The 18,200-nt window shown below is 46.2% G+C and overlaps 1 protein-coding gene across 1 annotated transcript in view; it reads left to right on the top strand.

The window, feature by feature from the left end:
• LOC113430158 (protein hinderin-like) overlaps positions 1 to 18,200 on the top strand; it is a 107,850-nt gene that overhangs the window by 78,972 nt on the left and 10,678 nt on the right.

Raw genomic sequence — 18,200 nt, 5'->3', positions numbered from 1 at the left:
CGGGACTAGAACTCACCATCTCCTGCTGATTGGCCCAAAGTCACCTAGCTGGCTTTCATGTTTAAGGCGGGACTAGAACTCACCGTCTCCTGCTGATTGGACCAAAGTCACCTAGCTGGCTTTCAAGCTTAAGGCGGGACTAGAACTCACCGTCTCCTGGTGATTGGTCCAGTCAATAATTATGCCTAAGAACTCAAGAGTCTCCTGGTTTCTAGCTTCAGGCCTTAACTATTATACAAATTAGCTCTCAAAATTGAGAATTTAATTCCATTCATAAGGGCACTTACAACCTTCCCAATCTGCCGGTTTGATACAATATAGATCTGATGTAAAACAAGCCAAATCAGCCCTCGGGGGCCCTTCCGATAACTAGAATCTGTTTCCATCCTTTAGCCTTTGGGATTAGATTAAACTAAATATCAGGTGATCTGAAGGCCCCTTGGTAAAAAAAAGTAGTGAGGAATGTAGAATGAGGGCATCCGAAGGTTTTTAGCAGCCACTGGGCGCAATTTTTGAACATGAGCCCAGATTAATCCCGGCTGGCCCTCTCTGGTCACATGTGCTTGATGTGTCAGGCGTGAAGCATCAGGAATACACGTTTAGCTCCAGTTAATCTGAGTTATTGCTCATGCCTAAACATGAGAACCAGTCAACTAACAGTCAGCACCAAAGTAGCACTAGATAAGGTAATTCAAGAGGGACTGGACAGACTGCTTGTGGGAATGTAATGATTCCAGATTGATTCCTCTCTTGACTCTACCCCCAGACTCTGCCTCGCCTCCTATACCTTCCTTCTTTCCTTCCATCATTATTCCCATCTCCTTTCTTCCTCCCTCCCTCCTTCTTTTCATTCCCATCTCCTCCCTCTCTCCCTCCTTCTCCTTCTAATCTTCCTTCCTTCTTTGCCTCCTTCCTTCTCATTCCCCTCCCCTCCCTCCTTCTCATTCTCATCTCCTTCCTTCCTTTATTCCTCCCTCCCTTCTTTCCTTCTTCTCATTCGCATCCCCTCCCTCTCCTTCTCATCCCCATCTCCTCCTTTCTTCCCTTCCTTCTCTCTCCCATCTCCTTCCTTTTTTCTCCGTCCCTCCCTTCTTGTCTTCCTTCTTCTCATTCCCATCTCCTCCCTCCCTCCTTCTTCTCATTCCCATCTCCTCCCTCTCTCCCTCCTTCTCCTTCTAATCTTCCTTCCTTCTTTGCTTCCTTCCTTCTCATTCCCCTCCCTCCTTCTCATCTCCTTCCTTCCTTTATTCCTCCCTCCCTTCTTTCCTTCTTCTCATTCGCATCCCCTCCCTCTCCTTCTCATCCCCATCTCCTCCTTTCTTCCCTTCCTTCTCTCTCCCATCTCCTTCCTTTATTCCTCCCTCCCTCCCTTCTTTCCTTCTTCTCATTCGCATCCCCTCCCTCTCCTTCTCATCCCCATCTCCTCCTTTCTTCCCTTCCTTCTCTCTCCCATCTCCTTCCTTTTTTCTCCGTCCCTCCCTTCTTGTCTTCCTTCTTCTCATTCCCATCTCCTCCTTCCCTCCTTCTTCTCCTTCCCATCTCCTCCTTCCCTCCTTCTTCTCCTTCCCATCTCCTCCTTCCCTCCCTGCCATGCAAAGAATGATGACCACATGTTAAGGTCCAGTTGAACAGCTTTATTGCTCATGCCTAAACAGAATAATCGAGTCAGCTAACGGTCACCACTAAATTAGCGCTAGTTAAAAGTCATGGGAGTTCAAGAAAGATCAGACTTAGCACTGTTTGTGGGAACGCAGGGGTTCCAGACTGATTGCTCTCTTGACTCTACCCAGGCTCTACCTGTCCTTTCTGCTGATGACATGTGGCTGCACCTCTCCTCTCCCCCGCCCCCCGAGCCTTAAATTGCCCGGGGACAATATTCATTTCATTGGATTTGCAGTAAATGAATAACAAAAAAATATACTTGCAGAAATTAATTTCCCAGATAGCAAAGTAGTCACGCTCCAAGAGGTTTCTTTCTGCTCTCTGCTATGTTAGTGAAAGGAAATTTGAACAACCCTTAAGAATTTGGCATTTTTAATCCAATTTTGGCTTTTTAGGAACATTTGGGAATTTGGGAGTTGACGTAGGTAGTCCTTGTTTTATGACCTCTCACTTAGAAACCATTCGAAATTCCGAAGGACGTATCTGCGAGTTAGTTATGACTTGATTTGCTCTCCCACTCCACGCGTGGTCACGTACCTGCACCAAGTGTTCCACATTTACGTCTGGTTTTCGTCAAAACAACGCCGTTAGCGAACCGTTAGTTCACTCAACAACTATGGCATTTGCTTAGCGACCATGGATTCACTTAATGACTGCGTTGACTTTCACTTAACAACAGCCGCCAAAAAAGTCATAAGTTTGGGTCGGTCACAGAACCACACCATTTGGCAACCGTCACAAGTTCTGACAGTGGTATCGCGGGTTCCATGATGGTCATAAGTCAAGGACTATTCTGTATATTCTATATATCCAAATGATCAGGAGACAATTTGATCTCTGGGTCTTGGTCTGAGTTATCTGCCTACCCAATTGCAGCCACCAGTTTTGGTTGTATAGGTAGTCCTCGACTTATGAAGTACAGTTGTGAGTCATTGTGGTTGTAAGTTGAGGCACCCACGTGACTGGACCTGGCCGGATCTTTTTGTGATTTCTCACGGTGGTTAAGCAAATCACACGGTCGTTAAGCCAACAGCCTGGTCATTAAACGAACTCGTTCTTCCAAATATGGCTTTTTATTGCCAGACACCGGCAAAAAGGATCGCAAATCCTAGTTCTGTGACTTTAGGATGGGGGCAACATTTTACAACGGCTATGTTCTGATCCAGATACCAAAACACAACCAACTCCATGATGCCCATATTAGGGTTAAAAAAAAGACGGGACAACCATTTATCCAGGATGAGATGAGGACTACTGCTTTGAGCAGTGGGTTGGCCTAGAACAGGGGTGTCAGACTCAATTTCTCTGAGGGCCTCATCAGGGCTGGGGTTGACCTCGGGGGCCTGAGTGGGCGTGGCCAGCTTGGTGTCACCGGGCGTGGCTGACTGGGTAGGTGTGGCCAGCTTCACACCACTCTCCCAAACTGCTGGCATATTTCCTTTTTGCATTGGATAGACCGGGCCAAAGCGACGCAGGCCGGTCCCTTACATTTTCCAGGATGGCCCTGCAGGCTGGATGTGACAACATCGCAGCCCGGTTCCGGCCCACAGGCCTTGTGTGAGAAGACCTCCAAGGTTTCTTCCAGCCCTATGAGATGGCATAGGTTAGAGCAGTAGTAGCTAACCTTTTTGAGTTCCCGTTGCAAAAATTGTGTGTGCGCTTGCATGCGCGTGCTCGTGTGCCAGCACCCAAAGGCAATGCGTGTGCTCCCCCATGTCCCCTGTGCATGCGCATGCAATTCCCCACTACCACCGCCCCCATTACCTGCACTGTGCCTCCCAGCTGATTTTCGGCCCGTTTGAGGCCTTTCTCAGCCTCCCAGAGGCTTGAGGGAAGCCTCTGCAGTCTTTGCAGGATGAAAAATAGGCCCATTTCGTCACTTCCTGTGTTTCCGAAAGTGACGAAACGGGCCTATTTTTCGGCCTGCAAAGGTTGCAGAGGCTTCCCTCAAGCCTCTGGGAGGCTGAAAAAGGCCTCAAACGGGCCGAAAATCAGCTGGGAGGCGCCCGCATGCGTTGTGCGGTAAGCTTGCCTGGGGCTCGCATGCCCACACAAATGGCTCTGTGTGCCACCTGTGGCACGCGTGCCATAGGTTCGCCATCACGGGGATAGAGCCAAGCAATTGCTAAGCTGGACTTCCAAAATATTGGTTACGTATGAATATATTTTCTCCGTCTCTTCTTCCGCTCTCCCTGTTTGTGTCCTGTGTTACTATAATCAACTAGGTTAAACAGTCCCGCTTGTCTTTCCCCTTACTCAGGGGCTTCTCTTAATTGAAAATGGTTTCAACAGGCGAGTAGATTTCTGCACGAGACCCTCAACCCATCCTATTCTTCATCAGCCAAAGCTGCCTGGGCCAGCAGGTCGGCCTCCATTTGTCACCGGGTGGGTGATAAGCTTAGATTGCAGGTGTAACTAACTAAATGAATCAATATGGAGAATTATAGCTGCCGGGATGCCAGTAAAGTTAAAGATCTGTCAGCAGGCCTGTTACAAGCTGTACTTAATGGTTAAACCCTCCCGGTTTACTTCGCGAAGTGACCAAATCTTTGCTGAACCACACCGGAGCCTTAACAGGAAGGAGAGAGAGAGACAGAAAGAGAGAGAGACAGAGACAGAGCGAGGGGAGGATGGAATGAGTTTGTAGCACATGTAATTTAAGGTTCCAGCACAGGGGTGTCAAACTCAACCACCCGCGGCTTGTGGGGTGCTTAGATCTTGCCTGCAGGTCCACCCTGAAAACAGCAAAGAACCGGCCTTCAATGCCGCTGCCAGCGAAAACAGAGCTCAGGGGGGAGGCATACGCAGCCCCCTGGCCCCATTTTTAGCCACGAAAAATGAAGCCTCCTGCCAGAAAAAACTAGGCACATCTCCCCCCTCACCCGCTCTGTTTTTTTCTGGCAGAGGGCTAGTAAAGCAAACTGAAAACAAAACGAAAGCTGATTTTCTCCCAGCTGATTTTCGGTCCGTTTCAGGCCTTTTTTGGCCTCCCTGAGGCTCAAGGGAAGCCTCTGCAGCCTCAGGAGGCCGAAAAACAGGCCTTCCGGAAATACCGGAAGTGACTGTTTTCAGCCTCCAGAGGGCCTGTGGAGCCCAGGGGAGGCCATTTTTGCCCCCTTCCTGGTGGCTTGAGGGAAGCCTCTGCAGCTTTTGGAGGCTGAAAAACAGGCCAGCTTCAGCATTTTCAGTTTCACTTTTGGTATTTCTGGAAATATCGGAAGTGTCAAAACGGGCCCATTTTTCGGCCTTCAAAGGCTGTAGAGGCTTCCCTCGAGCCTTAAGGAGGCCAAAAAAGGCCTCAAAAGGGCCAAAAATCAGCTGGGAGGCGTGTGCATGTGCAGTACAGGTAAGTTTGGCTGGGGCTCAAGTGCCCGCACAAATGGCTCCTTCGCATGCCACTTGTGGCACGCGTGCCATAGGTTCGCCACCATGGCTCTAAATCATCTAATGTTTCCACTGCCTGGAAATCTGACACGGCTTCCGTGTCCTGCAATCTCCTGTAATGCTCACATTAAGCAACAAACTCACACACACACACACACACACACACACACACACACACTTCGAGTGTCGCAACAGCGGTATCCTTTTATAGGTTGTAGATGGAATCCAACCCCTCAAATTACATCGTGCAAATTTGTGTTGTGGGGCTGTTAGGAAGAATTGGAAGCATTTCCCAGCGTATCTCCGATCAGGTAGATGGCCATTAGGGGACTTTTAAACCAATTAATATTTGATGTAATACGCCGGGCCCCGAGCTGCAGATTGAACATTGCCCACAGTGCAGTATTACCCCCTCCAGATCCTTTCCACTCAACACTTTGCAGTAAATAAAAATGTGAATTAGCTGCGCGCGGTTCAGAACCGCGGCTGTGGAGATCTTTGGTGCCTCGGATAACTAAATGAGGTTTAGACTTTTTGAGCAGCAGGTCCTCCGCTAAAAAATGGTCTCCACGGGGCTGAATGGATCTCTGCGACAAAACTCCTTTTCTCGGTGTAAATCTTGACACTGAAAAGAAACTATTTAAAGCGTTTCTGGGGGGCAGGGGGAACCCCTGGTTATGGGGACAATGGAGGTTGCAAATATTAACAGAATAATAACAGAGTGGGAAGGGACCTTGGAGGTCTTCTAGTCCAACCCTCTACTCAAGCAGGAGACCCTATCCCATTGTAGACAAATGGCTGTCCAGTCTCTTCTTAAAAAACTCCAGTGATGGAGCACCCACGTCTTCTGAAGGCAACTTGTTCCACGGATTAATTTTCCTCGCTGTCGGGAAATTCCTCCTTAGATCTTAGATTGCTTCTCTCCTTGATTAGTTTCCACCCATTGCTTCTCGCCCTGCATTAAGGTCCTTTGGAAAATAAGCTGACCCCCTCTTCTTTGTGGCGACCTTTCAGACATTGGAAGATGGCTATCATCTCATCCTCCTTTTCATCAAACTAGACCTACCCAATTCCACCCACCGTTCTTTGTGCATTTTAGCCTCCAGCCCTCCCAATCCTCTTCGTTGCTCTTCTCTGCCCTCTTTCTAGGGTCTTTCTCTGTATCCTGGTGACCAAAACTGGGTGCAATATTAGAATTGTGGCCTTACCACGTCATCATAAAGTGATTCTAGAGAACTTCACATGATCTTGAGTCTATCCTTCTGTGAATGCAGCCTAGGATTGCCTTGGCTTTCCTCACCTGGCCTTCAGATGCTTTGGAGAATAGACTGACCCCCTTCCTTCTATGGCAGCCCCTCAAATATTGGAAGGCTGCTCTCCTGTCTCCCTTGGTCCTTCTCTTCCCTAGACCAGCCAGGCCCAGTTCCTGTAAATGTTCTTCATATGTTTTAGCCTCCAGTCCCCTCATCATCCTGGTTGCTCTTCTCTGCACTCGTTCTACAGTCTCAACATCTTTCTTTACATCATGGCGACCCAAACTGGATGCAGTATATTCCACGTGTGGCCTTACTAAAGCCTTGTAAAGCAGTATCAAGACTTCACGTGATCTCAAGGAACAACTTCACCGTGATGTTAGGGAAAGTGGATTGTTCCCCTTTCGCTGGAGGAGAATGTAACATCCCCGAAAAGTCAGATATCGTTCCATATGCAGGCGATCAAAGCAGACACCGGCAAATTAATCTCTCTTACTCACTGTGTAGGTTGTTAATTGTTCTCTCTGCTAGCTGTCGATAGAATGTGAAAATTTTCATTCCTCCCCCCCCCCCTTCCATCCAGGACGGGAGGGGAGGGGGAGAGTTGTAGCTCTAAAATGTTAACATTTGCATTTTTATTTGTTGATTTATTTAAAGGACAGCCTCTCTTACAGCAATCCATCACTCCCTGACACGCCAGATATGAATAATGTATTGTAGACTTGCGGTTACAATGTGTAATAAGTGCCAGAGACAGTGGTGAGAATGTTAAGTACGTTGCAAATGTAATATTTATCGACTCGTAGTTTATTGCTTTGGAGGTTCAATAATACTGACCACGGGACATTAATACCGCTTATCCGGATTTTTGCCAGCCAACTGCGTTATGCAGAGAGAGGAACCATCTCTCTTGCACTTCCCCCGATAAATACGGAATTTACCGCACTTCCTTATCGTGTGTCATTGGATGGGCCCATCTGTTCAAATTCTGAAGATGATGGTGGCGGAGAAGTTGGCTTTGCCACTAAGTCACTTTTGCCTGGAGTGTCAGGTGCCCAAAACTGAGAAGGATATACTGAGGTTTCTTTCTTTCTTTCTTTCTTTCTTTCTTTCTTTCTTTCTTTCTCTCTCTCTCTCTCTCTTTCTTTCTTTCTTTCTTTCTTTCTTTCTTTCTTTTCTTTCTTTTCTTTCATCTATCTATACCTACCTGTCTATCTATCTACCTATTAATCTATCATCCATTATCTATATTCATCCATCCATCCTTCCGTCTGTCTGTCTCTATTTTCAATTTCATTGTACAAATGTTGTATATTGACAATAAACATTTGATCTATCTATCTATCTATCTATCTATCTATCTATCTATCTATCTATCATCCATTATCTATCCATCCATCCATCCATTATCTTATCTATCTGTCTGTCTGTCTGTCTGTCTACCTATATAATCTATCAATCAATCAATCAATCATATTTTTAAAGGTTAGTCCCAATTTACAACAGTTAGTTTAGTGACCAAAGTTACGATGGCACTGAAAAAAGTGACTAATGACCATTTTTCCCACTTATGACCATTGCAGCATGCCCATAGTCACGCGATCAAAATTCAGACACTTGGCCACTGACTCATCGTCTCATCAAGAGACTTTGGGGTAGGACTTCTCCAGCGGAGATCAACCCCAAACAAGAGCTCATTTAAACTTCTTCTACTCAGGCCCTTAAAATTGTAGAAGTTCTAATTCACAAAATGGAGGAACAGACTAACAGAGTTGGAAGGGACCTTGGAGGTCTTCTAGTCCAACCCCCTGCTCAAGCAGGAGACCCTTGTCCATTCAGGAGAAATTGCTGACCATTGTCTTCTTAGAAGCCTCCAGTGATGGAGCCACCCACAAGTTCTGGTGGCAAGCCGTTCCCCTGATTAATTGTTCCCACTGTCAGGAAATTTCTCCTTCATTCTGAACTGGTTCTCCTTTTCAAAGAAGAGGAAATGAAGAGCTTGTACAAAAGAAATGCAGACTTCTAGGGCACAGCATGGCCCACCATCATAAAAATTCCGTTTCTCTTTCAGTCAGCATGGGGGGAAACAACCAAAAGAGGCCAACTCTCTGGGATCAGAGGCTGAAGAAGCTTCTGGGATGAGAAGCGAAACGTCTTCAAAGAAAAACTAGAAAGTCCAGTTGCCTCTTGAAAAAAAAGCACCTTTGGGACAGTCATGACCTGGAGGACTGAGAATCTCCATAGATACCTGGGATTTTGTGGAGGGACCAGGAAGGAAGGTCCTTTTGTCCAGAAGAAAGATTTTGAGTGTAAGATGGACAGTTGGTGCACGACCAGCTCCATTTTGGCGGGGGGTGGAGGGGAGGAATTGTGGCCATTGCTAAGAGAACCAAATCTTGTCGAAAGCTCCCTGCCTTTCAGTGCCAAGAGATTAATGTTAATTAGCAACTGTCGGCTCTAATTGTCACCTCATTAAAATACAGAATTATGTATTTTTTTAGTTATAAATAACCTTTCTAATTGTACTTCATGTATGCCAGTTTAATCAAATAGTACACTCGCTGGCAGATATTTGCATTAATCTAACATTGGATCTTGGGTCTTTTTAATTATTATTATTTGTTTCTCATCATCTTCCTCTTCTTCTTCCACTTCTTCCTCTTCTTCCTCATCTCCTCCTCTTCTACTTCAACTTCTTCCTCTTCCTTTTCTTCCTCCTCATCATCTTCCTCCTCCTCCTCCTCTTCTTCCACTCTTTCCTCCTCCTCATCTTCTTCCTCCTCATCTTCCTTCTCTTCCACTTCTTCCTCCTCTTCCTCTTCTTTTTCCACTTGTTCTCATCTTCTTCCTTCTCTTCTTCCACTTTTTCTTCTTCCTCCTCTTCTTCTTCCACTTCTTCCTCCTTCCTCCTCTTCTCCCACTTCTTCTTCTTCCACTTCTTCTTCGCCCTCATCTTCCTCCTCTTCTTCAACTTCTTCCTCCTCATCTTCCTCCTCTTCTTCCTCCTCCTCCTCCTCCTTCCCCCAGATTTTTGCTGCCATGTGCTGGGACTTGTTGCTGGCACTTTCCCTTTCGGCTCCTCGTCCTTTTCGATGTCTTGTGATTTCGCATTCAGCTCCACCATCCCCCCAATAGGATTTCATATGAAAATGAGGCGCCTCCTGGGACCCTTGAGTGCATCCGCGTGCCTGTCAGCTGGGCAAGATTTCTGTCCCTCAGTCGGGGGTGACAATAAGTTGATTACGACTCGAGGAGCCCAAGAAGCAGCCCAGGAAAATGTGCATGCATCACACAATGGAAAGCCGGCTTAACCCCTTTTGGAGGAGCCCCCAAGGGAGGCCTTGCATTGTCGGGCGGTGTTGTGTCGCGTCTCCTCGGCAGGGAGGAGATTTTGCAGCTTGCTAAACTTCTGAGCGGCGAACGGATTCTGGTTTTGCCACAAGCTCTGGGTTAAAGAGAGAGAAAGATTGGCAAATAGTGCTCAATTTCTGTCACCAAGCAAGACATTCTGTGAGAGAAAAAAATCACAAAACACAACTGGAGACACTAAACAAGAGCTTTATTATTAAGCTTTTGCAAAAGGGAATTCTGCTCAGAGCAGAAGACATCTTTCCCAGGAAGGCTGGGGTTTTATATACAATTTCGAATCAGTCTCTGCTCCTTTCCTGAGTTCACAATCTATCCAACTATGTAATTCCCTACGCCACACCCATTGCGTACCACCTGTTTCCTTTTCTTTGGAAACCACCCTTGTTCTCATGGCATCTTCCTGTTATGTTCTTGTTGAGTTGGTCACATGACTGTTGAGTGACTCTGGCTTCCCCATTGACTTTGCTTGTCCGAAGATGGCAGAAAGACCTCAGGACGTGGCAAACTGTCATAAGTACATGCCAGTTGCCAAGCCTCTAGATGTTGATCACATGATGGTGGAGACGCTGGTCATAAGTCACTTTTTTCAGTGTCATTGTAACTTCAAACAATCAATGCAAGTATCTTTCTGCTGTCGACTGAAGTGATGCCATGCGATACAATGGATATACCAATATGTATGCCTTCCCTGCTCCCTCTCTTTCTCTCTCTCTCTCTCTCTTTCTCTCTCTCTCTCTCTTTCTTTCTTTCTTTCTTTCTTTCTTTCTTTCTTTCTTTCTTTCTTTCTTTCTTTCTTTCTTTCTTTCTTTCTTTCTTCTTTCTCTTTCTTTCTGTCTCTCCTCTCTTTCTCTCTCTCTCTCTTCCTTGTCTCTTTCTCTTTCCCTCCTCTCTCTGTCTCAGTATCTTTCTTTCTTTCTTCTTTTTCCTTTCTCTCCCCTTTCTTCTTTTCCTCTTTCACTTTCTCTCTCTTCTTTCCCTCCAGTCTTTTCTCCTTTCTGCCTTTCTTTCCCTCCTCTTTCTCTCTTTTTCTTTCCTCTTTTTCTTTTTCTTTCTCTCATCTTTCTCTTTTCTTTCTTTTTTCTTTCCTTCCTTTTCTCTTCTCTCTCTCTCTCTCTCTCTCTTTCTTTCTCTCTCTCTTCTTTCTTTCTTTCTTTCTTTCTTTCTTCTTCTTTCTTTCTTTCTTTCTTTCTTTCTTTCTTTCTTCCTTCCTTCCTTCCTTCCTTCTCTCTCTCTCTCTCTCTCTCTCTCTCTCTCTCTCTCTCTCTCTCTCTCTCTCTCCTCTCTCTCTCTCTCTCTCTCTCTCTCTCTCTCTCTCTCTCTCTTCTTTCTCTTTCTCTCTCTCTCCCATCCCCACTTTTTCCTGGCTTTCCTGGCACACCTCCTAGATTACTTCTTCTTAAAGCAAAACACAAGCTGGGAGAGATGGAGAGCTTCAGCAAGCCCCCCACCCCTCTTTCCATGCCCAGGAGTGGTCCTGTTAAACACCCCAGCCCTCCGCACGTTTGAATCCTGAGCTGTCATCATCTCCGTCTCCGCATCCCTCCACTTAAGCCAAGAGGCCGGAGCGTCGAACACGCTCCGGCGATTCTGTTGGGAGTCCTGTATCCAAGGGGTGAAGTGTTGACAAGCACATGTCTCCCCTCTCCAAAGGCGACTTCGATTCCAAGAAGCATTATGCAAAGAGTCTACCTGGTTTAAAATTCATGCGCTGCTTTTTTCCTCCTGGGAAAAAATCTGGGCGACTCACAGCATTCTGCTTAATTTCCCCCCTTCCCAATGCAGGTCGTCCTCACGAAGGATGGCAGATCCACAGGTCCCAGGATAAGGTTATAGGATCCCATCTGGGTCGGTTACCGGGACCAAGGGTTTTTGCCTTCCCAGCTTCCGGACTCGTGCTGGAGCCCATGTTCAGGAAACTTCTCTCTAGCAGAGTGTGCGGTATTGATAGTGCCTGTTGTGTATGGCTTTTGAGATGTGGATTGGGGTGTGTTCACGGCTGGCTTTTCATTGGCTGTGGTCTCCTTGGGCCGCCCAGCCCTCGCCTTCGAAGTACTCGATAGGTTGGTGGACAATCCGCACTCAGGTTGACCGAAGAGTTGCCTCTTTCCCAGGCTTCAATCACTTCCCCGGCTGTTTTTGTGCCTGCTCGTCTGACAATCTTAGTAGCTGCAAAGTTGAATGGGTGCCCTTGTTCATTGCAGCGGGAGGCTACTGATGAGTTCGGGTCTCCTCGTCCAACTGCTCGCTTGTGTTCTTGGTTAGCTTCCTCCCCCTCTATCCTACATAGTCACAGGGGCAACCCATTGAGGGGATTCTGTAGATCAGTGGCCCCCAACCTTTTTTGTGCCACGGCCCAGTACCGGCATCACAAAATGATCCGCGCCCCGGTACCGGCATCAGCATGCATGGCAAGGCGGGCCGAGCGACCGGCCAGCCAGCCGTCCCCCGCTTCTCCCCGCCACCTTCAACTCCTCCTTTGTACCTTTGTCGATGGGCTTCGGGACGGTCGCTCGGCTCGCCTTGCCTTGGGTGGTGAAAGAATCCTCGCGCCTTAGTTTTGTTTGAAGCTGCCCCCCCTCCTTCGATGAAACTAAGGCGCGAGGATTCCTTCAGGACCCAAACGCCGCTTCCCAACCAGAAAAGCTCACCGGAAGCACTTTATCATCGAAACAAGATGGCGGCGCCCAGCAAACAGGCGGCCCGGTAGAAAATGTTCCACGGACCAGTACCGGTCCGGGGCCCGGTGGTTGGGGACCCCTGCTGTAGATGATTCCCCCCTTCCAAGTGATCTTTACAAGGCATAATTTGTCCTCATACGGTAGCCTCTGGGCGGTGTGCGATGCCCATTTGCAGATCTCAGAAACTGTGTTCTATTGTTTCCAAAATGTTTCTATTATTATTATTTTATTATTGTTATTGTTATTATTTAATCTTTAGTGAGACTCACAGTCTTTGGGGCTGGTTGGTAGCTCAACAGCTCGAGTCCTAACCAAGGACCCAGGAACTGTTCAGGTAGCATCGGAGGATATAAGCTGTTCCAAATAGGGTGGGTTTTTTTTGTAGAATCAGGGTATTCAAGTCTGATAAGTTCAGGATTTCCAGATAGCGAGGCAGCCCTTTAGGTATTGCTCCAAGGGCTCCAATTACAATTGGGATAACACATGATTTCTTTTTCCAAAGTCGTTCAACTTCAATTTGTAAGTCTCGGTACTTTGTGATTTTTTTTCTTACTGCGTGTCTATAATTCGTGCATCACCAGGTATTGCAATGTCAATGAACCAAATCCTTTTTCTTATCGATTTCTCTTCTTCTTCTTCTTCTTCTTCTTCTTCTTCTTCTTCTTCTTCTTTCTTATTATTATTATTATTATTATTATTATTATTATTATTATCATCATCAGCATTATTCATCGCACAGTCAGCCAGATGTTCAGACTGGGTTTGGCATTTTTGTCTACCTATCAATTCCTCACCAAGGACCTGGGATTGGCAAATCTGGATGTTTCATGGTATTACAGATATCGCCACAGGATGGAAGCTGTTCCAAGTAAAGCTGCCTTCTGCAGTTGACTGTTGGCAAATTTGTCAATGCCAGTGATGGTTTTCAAGTGGTGCTCTGGTTGTTTTGGGATTGCACCCAAGGCACCTATGATTATTGGTACTACCTTTGTTTGCCTTTGCCATAGTCATTCTATTTCTATTTGTAGGTCTTTGTATTTTGTGATCTTCTCCAGTTCTTCCTCTTCTCTTCTGCTGTCTTCAGGCATTGCCACTTCCACCATCCAGATATTTTTGTCTTTCTTATCGGCAACAGTTAAGTCCGGGATGTTATGTGGCAGGTGCCTTGTCTGTCTGGATTCTGAAGTCCCAGAGCAATTTAACTTCTTCATTTTCTACAACTTTTTCTATGCGATGGTCCCACCAGTTCTCAGTAACAATATAAATAGTTGGAAGGGACCTTGGAGGTCTTCTAGTCCAACCCCCTGCTCAAGCAGTTCTTGCTTACAGGCAAATGATATTTCTTGCAGATCTTCCAATGCACCATTGTTGCTGCTTTGTCATGCCGCTGCTTGTAGTCAGTTTGTGCAATCTCCTTGCAGCAGCTTACCAGGTGGTCACCTGTTTCTTCAGCTTCTTCGCATTGGCGTCCCTTACTGTCTGTTCCTGTCTTCTCAATTCTGGCTTTGTATACATTTTGTCCTTAAGGCTTGGTCTTGCGCAGCCAGAATGAATCCCTCTGTCTCTTTCTTTTAACTTTCCTGCTCTTAGCCATTGCCAGATCTTGTTATTATCTGCTTTCCCTTCTATTTTTTTTTTTTAATGTACTGTCCAGGTGATGCTTTGTCTTCCTCTGTTCTCTTCTTCGTTTGGTCTTTTTTTGTAGGCCAGTTTGGTCTCTCTGGTACTCAGCAAGCCTTCCTGGCATATTAACTCCAGTGCATCTTCTTCATTGTCCTTCAGATTATTATTATTATTATTACGTTATGCGCCAGATGGAGGCTGAATCTACGGGGGAAGACGAGCTAGAACTAGAGCCAACAGAAATCAAGGGGGCAGCTTGGTTGACTTTGGAGAAGAATGGGGAAGGGCAAACCCAGTCAGGCCTGTATGCAGGGAGGAACAGGGGCAAGATGACCAAGGGAGGCTAAGCAATGAACATGAGAGACAGAGCTCAGGCGATGGGCAGACTGCTCCCTCCTGATCCCTGAGTTTGGAGAGCGGAGAGAAGGCGAGAACAGCGCAGACTGACCCGACTACTTTCCTGCTAGATACATATACATAAAGTACTTTCCTGCTAGATACATATATAATTCTCCTTCTCCCTCTCCCCGCACTTCTCTCTTTCTCTTTTTCAAAGTCAATAAATTGAAACAGCAACCTCAATAAAGAAAATAAAAATCCTTTTTTCCCCTCCTCCGAGGCTTTCTTTAAAAGTGATTAAAAAGAAGGAGAAGATCGGCTTTTCAAATGCTCTAATGCTATTGTGCTTTTTTTTAACTTTTCATTTTTGCCTCGTCTGCGACTATTTAAATCATCTTCGGCTATTTAAAATGAAAATTGGGTTTTATTGAAACATTTCAATTTTGATTATGATTTTTTTTTTTCAATAAAGATGTTGCCATCTCGCTGAACGAAATCACTGGAACAAAATGAGGAGAAAAAAGTTTGGAAGAAATATATAATAATCTCGGCACCCTGCAGATTTGATTAAAGGCACAGCAGACAGAATACGGGCCTATTTCTGTATAAAGTGTGTGTGTGTATGTGTGTCTCTCTCTCTCTCTCTCTCTCTCTCTCTCACACACACACACACACACACACACACACACACAGAGAGAGCCCATGTGCTGTCTTGGATCGACAGGGTGTGAAAAGCACGACTTGTCAGAAATGACCTTTGCACCAAACTCTCTTTCCGGCAATTTTCTATCAGAATGAATTCTACGCATTTTTCACGTTGCTCAGACTTTGGCATCTGGGTTTTGTCGCAAGCTTCCTTTCTTTGTCAAAGGTGGGGTTCTTTTTTTTCCCCAAGCAAAGAATTTGCCCCCCTCCCAGCCCCAGTTGCATTACACCCACACTGGCAGCATTTTTTTACAGCTACGCAGGTGCTTTTCGGTCTCACCTGGCCCTCCTCATCTTGCAAGGAAATCGATTTAGCTGGAGAAAAAAAACCTGATTTGAAACCCTGGGGTGTTTTCACACCCTATTGATCCAAGAGAACACAGTGTGTGTGTGTGTGTGAGAGAGAGAGAGAGAGAGACAGACAGACAGACAGACAGACAGACAGACAGACAGACAGACAGACAGACACGCTCCGAAGGCCCTGCACATAAATTCAGACCACCATATTAGATGTGTTCCCTGCTGATTGGGCCACAGTCCCCCATCCGGCTTTCCTGCCTAAGGCAGGACTAGAACTCACCGTCTCCTGGTGATTGGGCCAAATCACCCAGCTGGCTTTCATGCCTAAGGCGGGACTAGAACTCACCGTCTCCTGGTGATTGGCCCAAATCACCCAGCTGGCTTTCATGCCTAAGGCGGGACTAGAACTCACCGTCTCCTGGTGATTGGCCCAAATTCTCCCAGCTGGCTTTCATGCCTAAGGCCAGACTAGAACTCACTGTCTCCTGGTGATTGGCCCCAAATCACCCAGCTGGCTTTCATGCCTAAAGCAGGACTAGAACTCACTGTCTCCCTGGTGATTGGCCCAAAGTCACCCAGCCATCCTTCAAGCCTAAGACAGGACTAGAACTCTCTGTCTCCTGGTGATTGGCCTCAAATCACCCAGCTAGCTTTCATGCCTAAGACAGGACTAGAACTCACTGTCTCCTGGTGATTGGCCCAAATTCTCCCAGCTGGCTTTCATGGCTAAGGCAGGACTAGAACTCACTGTCTCCTGGTGATTGGCTCCAAATCACCCAGCTGGCTTTCATGGCTAAGGCAGGACTAGAACTCACCATCTCCTGGTGATTGGCTCCAAATCACCCAGCTGGCTTTCATGCCTAAAGCAGGACTAGAACTCACCGTCTCCTGGTGATTGGCCTCAAATCACCCAGCTGGCTTTCATGCCTAAAGCAGGACTAGAACTCACCGTCTCCTGGTGATTGGCCCCAAATCACCCAGCTGGCTTTCATGCCTAAAGCAGGACTAGAACTCACCGTCTCCTGGTGATTGGCCCCAAATCACCCAGCTGGCTTTCATGCCTAAAGCAGGACTAGAACTCACCGTCTCCTGGTGATTGGCTCCAAATCACCCAGCTGGCTTTCATGCCTAAAGCAGGACTAGAACTCACCGTCTCCTGGTGATTGGCCTCAAATCACCCAGCTGGCTTTCATGCCTAAAGCAGGACTAGAACTCACCGTCTCCTGGTGATTGGCCCCAAATCACCCAGCTGGCTTTCATGCCTAAAGCAGGACTAGAACTCACCGTCTCCTGGTGATTGGCTCCAAATCACCCAGCTGGCTTTCATGCCTAAAGCAGGACTAGAACTCACCGTCTCCTGGTGATTGGCCCAAATTCTCCCAGCTGGCTTTCATGGCTAAGGCAGGACTAGAACTCACCATCTCCTGATTATTCTCTGCATTTCTCTGCACTTTTTCTAGAGTCTCAACATCTTTTTGTACATCGTGGCCACCAAACCTGGGTGCAACATTCCAAGTCTGATCTTACCCAGGCATTATAAAGTACTAGCATTTCACATGATCTTAATACTGCCATCTATTAATGCAGCCTAGGGACTGCAAAGCAGGTCCAAAATGTATAAGCTGCTCCATTTATTTGCAAAGCAATTGACCTCTCATATCTCTCTATATAAAAGCAAAATACTCCTTACGCATCATCACAAAATCTCCAGAACTGCAAAGCCTACAAACTTGAAATTTGGCATGTATGTTCCTCTTGCCTTCTAGGTGCTCAGTAAGAAAGGGTTTTTCAAAATGAACATCAGAGCATTAGTATTTACTATGTCCTGCCTTAATATTATTATTATTAAACAGGCTCTGATGCTAAGGAGTTCTACTCCCTTCCCCACCTGAAAAGAAATCTGCTCCAAATGCAAAACACAAGCACAGGAGAGGAGTTTCAGTTTCACAGCAGCACCAAGCAGCTTTAGTACAGAACAGTTGAGCTAGGTCACGCCCAGGCTCCTTGCTGTCTCCTTCTTGCTCCCACAGCAAATACTCTTTCACTTGCCAAACAGCCCTCAGCTCCCTCACACACTGACAGGATGCCAGCCAGATGAATACCAATGGATGCTGGGAGGCAGAGGCAGAATTTTATTTTCCTTATTTCCCTCCCCCAAAACTCAACCACAACAATACATGAGCACATAGTAGATACAAACTCAATGTAAACTGCTCCAAACTCAATTGCAGGAAATACAATCACTACAGCAACTAGAGCGGTCAATGCCTGGAATGCACTACCTGACTGTGTGGTCTCTTCCCCAAACCTCCAAAACTGTAACCTTAGACTGTCTACTGTTGACCTCACTCCTTTCCTAAGAGGTCTTTAAGGGGTGTGCATAAGTGCACCAACGTGCTACCATCCCTGTCCTAATGTTGCCTTTTATTCTTATCCATTTCATGTATTAATGATCGTGTTTATATTTATATCTGTTATTTAATACATGCTAGACAAATAAATAAATAAATAAACTAAGCCCGACCACATAGTTTTGTAGCGAAGCACGGGTATCGAGCTAGTATTGCATATATGAAAGAAAAAATAGTTAGCAGGTTAAAACAACCACAAAGTTAAAATTTCAAGGCACTCTGTTAAACAGCCCGTTATTGTCATTTACTTGTAGAAAGTCTACAACCGTTTCTTACTACTGATCACCCCTGTCATTATCTCTGATCCATCTAGGATCAAACACACACACACACACACACACACACACACACACCGTTTGTCTCTTAATAGTGAAACCTTCCCTTTGCTTTTCAATTGGGAACTTTCCCAACAATTCCTCTTTTGCTGACTTCAGTTATTGCAAATAATACTTCCAGAGCACGCCAGCCACATCTTC

Source organism: Notechis scutatus, chromosome 2, assembly GCF_049901735.1.
Source record: "Notechis scutatus isolate UNSWTSFEM ecotype Mainland chromosome 2, rNotScu1.2, whole genome shotgun sequence".
NCBI lineage: Eukaryota > Metazoa > Chordata > Lepidosauria > Squamata > Elapidae > Notechis > Notechis scutatus.
Note: the sequence above shows the minus strand (reverse complement) of the source record. Positions and strands in the feature narration are given on the sequence as shown.